At 36.7% G+C, this 8,137-nt stretch overlaps 1 protein-coding gene across 5 annotated transcripts in view; it reads right to left on the bottom strand.

The window, feature by feature from the left end:
• Positions 1-8,137, bottom strand: part of mast4 (microtubule associated serine/threonine kinase family member 4) — a 97,818-nt gene that overhangs the window by 54,790 nt on the left and 34,891 nt on the right. The window lies entirely within an intron of this gene.

Below are 8,137 nucleotides of genomic sequence, written 5' to 3'. Positions count from 1 at the left end.
AGCACACCTTGTGTGTACAGTTACCAAAAAACTTTCACTTATATAGATTTTAGATCTGTGAATTTTCCACTTAACAGTCACTTTACTGATAGAAATACATGCTGTGTAATACATAACTTCTTTTCACTTTTTACATTTAATAAATATTGTTTCTTCAGCATATTCTCAAGTAATTCTAACTAATACTTAGTAACAACTCATTGCATTGATCTTTTTCAATTCAATCCATTGTTTAAAGATTATGTTTTACAGATGATATCGTAAACTTTGAGGCTCGAATCCATTGTACAAATGACAAAACTCAACTTAGAAGTCTTAAATGAGAATTTCTTTTAGATTTAAATGAGTGTAGCAACAACCTCATTGTGTGTGTTTTCAGAGTCAGAATAAGGCTTCATATAAATAAGTATTTCCATTAACTTTTACGATCCACAAGAGGTTGAAAAGCTGTCAAATAGGCAAAACAAACTGGTAGTAATTGCACAAAAACCTTTCATCTTTAAAAGTTGTCCGTCAGGAAAACAAACCGGTGATGAAAGTAAACCTTGTACGTTTAATAATTTGTTTATCCATCTTCGAGTGCTCGAGAGATAACAATTCTGACATGATGAACCTGAGATGGTTTATTGTCCCACAGGGTAAATGTCAATTAATGACTTCTAGCAACCACATTTCATCTCCAAGACACCACATCAAAGCTGTGGGGTTGCTCTTGTAAAAAAAGACCTGTGTGTAATGGTTCATTAATAATTCCCCTTGATTTATTTTGGATTTTCCTACATCTCAAGATCAAAAGTGTACTTTTGTACTGTGGTTTCCTGCTGGCTGGCAGGAAAATCCCTAGTCTCATATTAAGTCATATAATGTCATCAGATAAACACCTTGAGTGACACCAGAGTGAAGGAAGTTCAATCCCCCTAATCTTTCCTATTGCTTCTGCATGCTAGTTGAGTTTATTTGTAATTATCAAGAATTCTAATTCTAATTCGATCACTTAAGATCATTGACCAGATCTACTTGACTACCTTGTAATCAAAGGCTGCACTGATTCAGTATTGGCAACCCTCATCCGAGACTCCGCAAATTGCTGCCCTGGGCTCCATTTAATTTTGACAAATGTAGGCGCAAAAATCTAAAGACAAATGTTTCATGTTTTGTCTCTACACTGCTATTAGGAAACCAGTAATAACTGCTCATGGACCAACGAAGGTAAGCTGTCATTTTCAATGACTAGTTTGGAGCCCAGTTGTCAGGAGAAAGTGGCAGGATGAACTTTCTTTATTCTTGAAAACAAAAAAAGAAAACAGCAAGAGTCTACAATCATGCTGGCAGCTCCATGATGCTGTATTTGTACATGATGCTGTTAACGTCAGTGTGTTGCTGCTACCATGCTGATGTAAGGCAGGTATAATCTTTATCAAGTTCACCATCTTAACTTTGCATGTTTGCATGTTAACACAACGCACAAAACAAAAAGTACAGCTGAGGCTGACGGAAAATGTCCATGATGGTAAAATATTGACTTGATGATGGCACTGGATGAAAAGTTAAGAGATCACCAAAGTTATTACAATTTATCTTTATCTTTTCTTTTGAGGCAATCTGTATAATAGTTGTTAAGACATTTCACTCAAAACCACAAATGTGAACCTCATGGTTGCGCTACAGGATAAGATTGCTAATCCGTCATTTGTATGTGTCAAAGTATTTTGCATGACTTCAAGTTCATCTAATACGTCTGTTGCTTGTGTGTGATGTTCGGATACACCTGAGCTCTTAGGAAAGATGGAAGAAGCTCTATATTGTTAACTCTCTTCACCAAATCATCACTTATGTCATTTTGCACATCATCTGTTTTCGTTTCCTTAAGCATTATGGGTATTTGCTGTAGTTGAGTAAATACAGCGACTGTACTGAAGTCAAATGCAGGATCAACTGTAACAACTGTGTAACATTTGTCTGAGAAAGTACTTCTTACCGCCTAGTAGGATTTGCATTTTCATGAAAATTATAGGAACCACCCCTGCTTGATTTTAGGTTTAATATGACTTTTTGAACATTAGACGTTTTTGTTTTACATGAATAATTAAGGCTATTTATTTTTTTTTTTTAAACCATGGGAATAACAAAAGGGGGCTAATTAAAGACTTCACTCAGAATAAAATCTTAGCCTTTATCTAACCTAAATGCCGCTTCAAAGTCAGAGACCTCAAGTGTACCTGGAGATTAGGCAAGGTCAAATAGATCAATAAAACCGGTTATCTGTTCCCAGCACGTGTAGCAAAGGAAGTAGACAGACTATACATACAAAATGGATTGAAGATAGTCTCAAAGTACATACATTGACTTTAAGTAGCAAACTGTGTTGACATTTATAAACAGTCAATGACCTGAATTTTGATCATACACAAACTACGTAAGCAGCTGAGTTTTATTAACCATGACAACTACATCAGTAAACTCAAACCTACTGTCTGAAGTAATATCTTCCACCATTATGCCCAGCTCGATCTGAAAGATATTGATTTCTCCACCAGCAGGGGGAGATTCGACAGCAAAGCACACAGACACTGTTAGAGAGCTTTGCTGATTATATCTGTTGGCATCCTCACACTTCTCCTTGTAGCAGGATGTTAGGTGTCATAAATGCTTAATCCAAATGCCTCGTCCAATGTTGTAAAAGGGAAACAATTAATTCCAAGACTGGCAATGAGCACAATGTTCTGATAATTTGATGTTCTCTTTTTTTAACGAGGAGATCCCTATAATGTCAAGATAATGGAACCTTAAAGCCAGAATAAATTAATAAAAGATATTTACAAATGTTGCCAGTCTAACTTCTCCCAGTACTTACAGGATAGAAGTTTTGTCAGAAAATATTCCAATTTCTCTTAATATCATAAATGTCTGGTCTGGTCCATTCATCACCAATATGCAGGCTACTACAGTTTGAAGTACTTCACAGGCTCCATAAAACCAGCATATTGACAAAACTCTTCTCATGAATAGATGAAAATTGCTTGAGATGCGGGCGTGATCCAAGCATGCACAGCAATGTCTTGGTCCGGTCCACAGCTGGAGGATTTTTATTATTGATCCTGACCCTCTGTATGCTGTATTTGGGGCCTTCCCTGAGAACTCTAGCTGTGGTCTTTTCTACTGCTCGCTCAAAATTCTCTGATTCTCTGAGACCTCAGCACCCTCGCAAAAACGCTGACTGGAAGATGTAATGGTATACTTCAAATCCTTCCATAATCCAGAAAATGTCATAGGAGCTGTCAAACTTTTCTGCTCTGTTCTAAAAAAATTTACAAATCGACAATTTTTACTCAATTCAGATATTTGAACAATCCACCAATGTGTCAGAAATGTCTGACATTTTCAACTCGATATGATTCTATATTGAAGTAGAGAACAAGAATGCTGTAAAACACAGCCTACAAACTGCAAGGTTTCCCAGTGTATTACAGTGGAGGTGGTCCACCTCGCCTAAAATAAAAAGTGCCTCCATTAACGTCTGGACAAACAATTACACTTATATGAAATAATTTATCTTCAGGAAAAACAAGCAGAACTATTAATTGACAGTGTGCAGAAAGTATATTGTTCACGAGATGAGACATTTGTCTGATTCAGCTCAGCAGGTGACAGCCGATTGATCGATAACACGTCACAATATTGGACAAAAAAAAAAAAAAAAAAAGAAACATACCAGTTTTCACAAGTGGGAAAAGCCAGGGCAAGACAGAACAGGTTTCTTATTTTAAGCCAGCATTAACTAACGCTTTTGGCAGTTAAAATAACAAATGTCAGCGGCAGTAGATCAGCTGTACATGACTATTCTATACAACTCAACATGACCAATCAGAAAAGACCAAGATCACATTACAGATGTAAAAGTAAGTAGGATTCACCTGTTTGTATCTTCAGCTGCTCATATCATTTTCAGGTTGTAGCTACAGGTTGCAAACCTTAATTATGCTGCCAGTAAAGACTGTAGTGTTTTAGTGTAGGCGATTACAGACCTCAAGTCAATCTCAGAGTTTTAGTTATTTATAATTTAGTTTTAAATACTTACATTTGACACACGCAAATACTGGCCAATTGGTAATCAATCTAAAAAGAAAATGCAGGATTTCATAGCTTTAATCGCCAACTGTGCCCATTAAAAGTTGACATACATTACGCCTAATCACATGAGCTTCTGTTTTTGCCTAAATGTGTTGCTTATTACGGTTGGATTTGACAACATATATGTTCATATGTGTTAACACATTTAATTGATGTGGCACATTGTCTTGTTGTTTGATTACTGGTTGTTAATGAAGTTCTGTTTGTCAGAATGCCTAATGTATACTGCATATTATATACATTACGCATATTAGTAACTGCCATTTGCATCTTAGTGATGTGTTCACTCTGACTGCTGTCTGTTCAAGTTTGACAGGAGCAAATGCAAATGACAGAAGTGATGTACAAACTCAGACAACAGAAGGGATGAACAGCTGGAGATGACAGAGGACTGGAAACTACTAAAGACGTCCCTCCAGTTTGAACAGAAGTACTGTAAGGACACCAGAGAGATGCACCACTCCAGAGTAAGGTAAAACTGTGTAGTCACTAACAACTGGTGCCACAAGTTGAATAAGAGCAAGGAATTTGGATTTATCCAGTCATAGGAAGACAATAAAAACCTGTAATTTACTAGGAAGAATGTTCCCCTTGGTAAATTACAGTATACCTATTGACAATGCTATCGCAACAATCTGGCACAGAGTTTAACATTTAAAATCGTGTAACAAACTGATAAATAATAGTTTTACTCTCCCTCGTTAATCCAGATCAAATACAGATGAATGAATAGTCTTTACACAACTTTAATCTGCTGGAAGAGCAAACAAGAGGTAGCTCCTGGGATGCTCGCATGTTTTACTGTTTCTCAAGGAGAATCTCTATCTTTACTGTACTCTACCTGACCTCCTCCACAGCATGAGTTTAGTGCTGCTGGAGCTGAAAGAAACTGACCATCCTGCACAAGGACACTTCAACAGAGAGGCTGCTTACACCTTACAGCTAAAGAAAAGGCTGTCCTTTTCACATCCCCCTCCAGATAAGAGCTTTTCTTTGGTGCTTCAATAAGTAGTGGTCTCTGCCATCAAATTAGCACAAAAAACAGTATTTCAATGACTGCCTCTCTCATGGGAATACCATTTTACCATTACCATTACCATTTTTTACCTACTGTTATGTTAAAATGAACTGGATTTATGGGTCAGCCTTAAAAAAGTGTGAGTGAGTGCGAGTACATGGCCTTTCTGGTGCTGCACCGTCATGTCAGCCAGGCTGTATGTCACTAGCTGGCTCACACCGCTTCACACGAATGGCTCACAATGTCACTGCACTCATCTGGATAGCTACCTTTTATTATGAGGCGGTGTTAGATGTCAGAAGTACAGTAAAGCGCACGATGCAGTGCAGTAGCTTCTGACAGGCTGCTCCTAATTAAGATGAAGGGCACGCATAGCTGCTATAGCAATCATTAAAATCTATATAAATCCTACAAATTTTATGTAATGAGGGGAACATAGCGGCTATACACTCTTAAATCCAGACTACAAACCTAGCAAGACTAGAGACACAAAAGCTTAACCAAAGGAAATCATCTTATGCGAGACATGAGGTGTCAGTGGTGCCTGTTACACTGAAAGTAAAATACCTTCATACATGGCACTATGATTACAGATACCTTGCTACAGATACACTAATATAGCAAGCAAGCATATATATTAGGACGATTTTTTACATTTTTTAAATAAGAAATTGACAGTCTAACACTAACAATTCGAAAAATCATTGTGGTCAGCCAAACATGCATAACAACACACAAACATACAAGTATACTGTAAACATGGAAGCACTCTCTTGTAGGAATTAAGGTGATTACTTTTATAGAGAAAGCAATTACTGTAGTGCATTGCATCGCCCGGCCAATTCCTCTACTCATTCTTATTCACCACAACTACAAAATTAAAGTAAATCAACATCATATACATAGAACTTCACCATCTTCTCCATCTCAAATCATTAAGATTCTTTATTTGTCTCCTGACAAGTAAACACGCTACTCACAATGCTGACAGACATTCATACTGAACAACACACTTTAGCTGAGCAATTTATGTAGAGAACTCATTAATGGTTCTGATACTGGGAAACAATAATTCTCCTGCGTATTGTTGGTTAGTCTGCAGTTGTTTTCAACAAGTCTAAAAATAAATTCTGCACACTGTCACATTCATTAGGCATCAACATGAACACTAAAGCTTTCTCTTCTTGTTCTTCATCATCGAAGATCAAGTCAACGCTTTGACGTTTTCTTGCTTAAGCTTACAAAATCCATTGTCACATACACCACTTTTCTGATACCAGTGCACGAAATCCTTTGTTAATTATTTTGGATATTTTTGTCTATGTTGCTGCTTCGTTTTACTGGATCCCATTCAACAAAATGGAACCTAAATCAATAACGCAGAAAAGTAAACACACTGGGAAGATGAATATTAAAAAGGCTGCCTGCTGCGATGTGCCATTAAAGTAATAGTTCTACATTGTGGGAAATATGCTTATTCACTTTCTTGCAGATAGAGAAGATACAGTAAAGTGGTTTTTTTTAATTATTTTTTAAATTTGGATTAAACAAACAAGAGTTAACATGTTAATTTGTGAGCTTTGGAGGTGCTGGCAGATTGATTTTATTAGCTTTGGACAGAGCCAGGCTAACCATTTCCCCTTACTTCCAGGCTTTATGCTAAGCTAAGCTAACCAGCTGCTGATGTTAGCTTCATATCTAACAGATAAGAGAATATAAGAATCTTCTCAGCTAACCCTCTACAAGGAAGCACATTTCCCAAAATGTCAAACTATTGCTTTAATAGATTAATAAATAAACATTAAGGTCTTAAAAATATTAACACTTTAATAGAACACACAGTCCTGATATTAACTGAACTATTTTTAAGACCATAAACTTTGACTGAGAATAAGTCGTGAAATAGGTCTATGAGATGTTGCTCCTTTAGCCAAATTTAAACTTTTAAAAGAATATTACTCTTATATCATTATAACATAAGGGAGGCAGGAAGCTACTGACTGAACTAATGTAATGTTGAAAGATGTCACAATTTTCCCCTTGAGGCCAGAAGCACTGACACCCTCTGTACTGTAAATAGTCCAGTTCTCACTCAACATAAACAAGGTCTGACTGGAATGATGTCATCCCTTCCTGGTGTGAGAATGAATGGGAAATTGTGGAGCTGAACCAGCTATATTCATTTGCCTGACAAACTAACTTCCGTGTTTCCTTTTGAATGTGAAAGTTAGAGCCACAGGAGCGACCGTTGTGTTTGGTTTAGCTGATGCATGTTAGTGCACATAAAGGAGTCTTGTGTGGAAGAAAGAGACCAAGGGAGGAGGAGGTGGTGTCCAACAAAGGAATAGAGAGATTAGGGCAACTGTGCACAAAATTACTGTTTGGAAGCTTTTGATGAACGCAATCACAAAAAAAAAAAAAAAAATGTTATTGGTTTCTCCAGAAAAATCCATTAAGAGCATTAAAAAAAATAAATTCAAACAGCATATATTAAAAGTCAGCAATTCAGCTGTCTAATTTTCAGAAAGATTCATAATCACAGAGGAACACATTGACACTAAATTTGAGCACATGAAAGTCAAATGTTGCCAGCTACATTCTAAAAATTTGCTCAGCAGCCAAATAAATAAAACATTACACAGGAAAAATCAGCTCCCAAACAAGCAAAACTCACCTTTGTTTATTATGAAATACATGTTGGTGCATTAAAGCAGTTTCGTTGGTTTCATTCATGAGCCATAGTGCAGCCCAATTAAAACAAATGGGACATACAATGGATCACAGGGAGTTTGTCATTCAAAACACATGCAGTAGTTCGAGCTGAATTTAAAAAAGGCTTCCTTTTAAACACGTTTATCAATTACTCTGTAAGTGGCCCCAACTAGAGCAAGCAAAATTATAAGTCCAATTTACGCTTTACTGTAACAGCTACTGCAGAGTTTGTGAGCTCGGCTGGAAAAAATTATTAATGTCTGAAAGGTCTTGGAT

Source organism: Morone saxatilis, unplaced genomic scaffold (genome assembly GCF_004916995.1).
Source record: "Morone saxatilis isolate NCDOM2014 unplaced genomic scaffold, NCSU_SB_2.0 Contig21, whole genome shotgun sequence".
NCBI classification, from domain to species: domain Eukaryota; kingdom Metazoa; phylum Chordata; class Actinopteri; family Moronidae; genus Morone; species Morone saxatilis.
The sequence above is the reverse complement of the archived record's forward strand: the minus strand, read 5'-3'. Positions and strand labels throughout refer to the sequence as shown.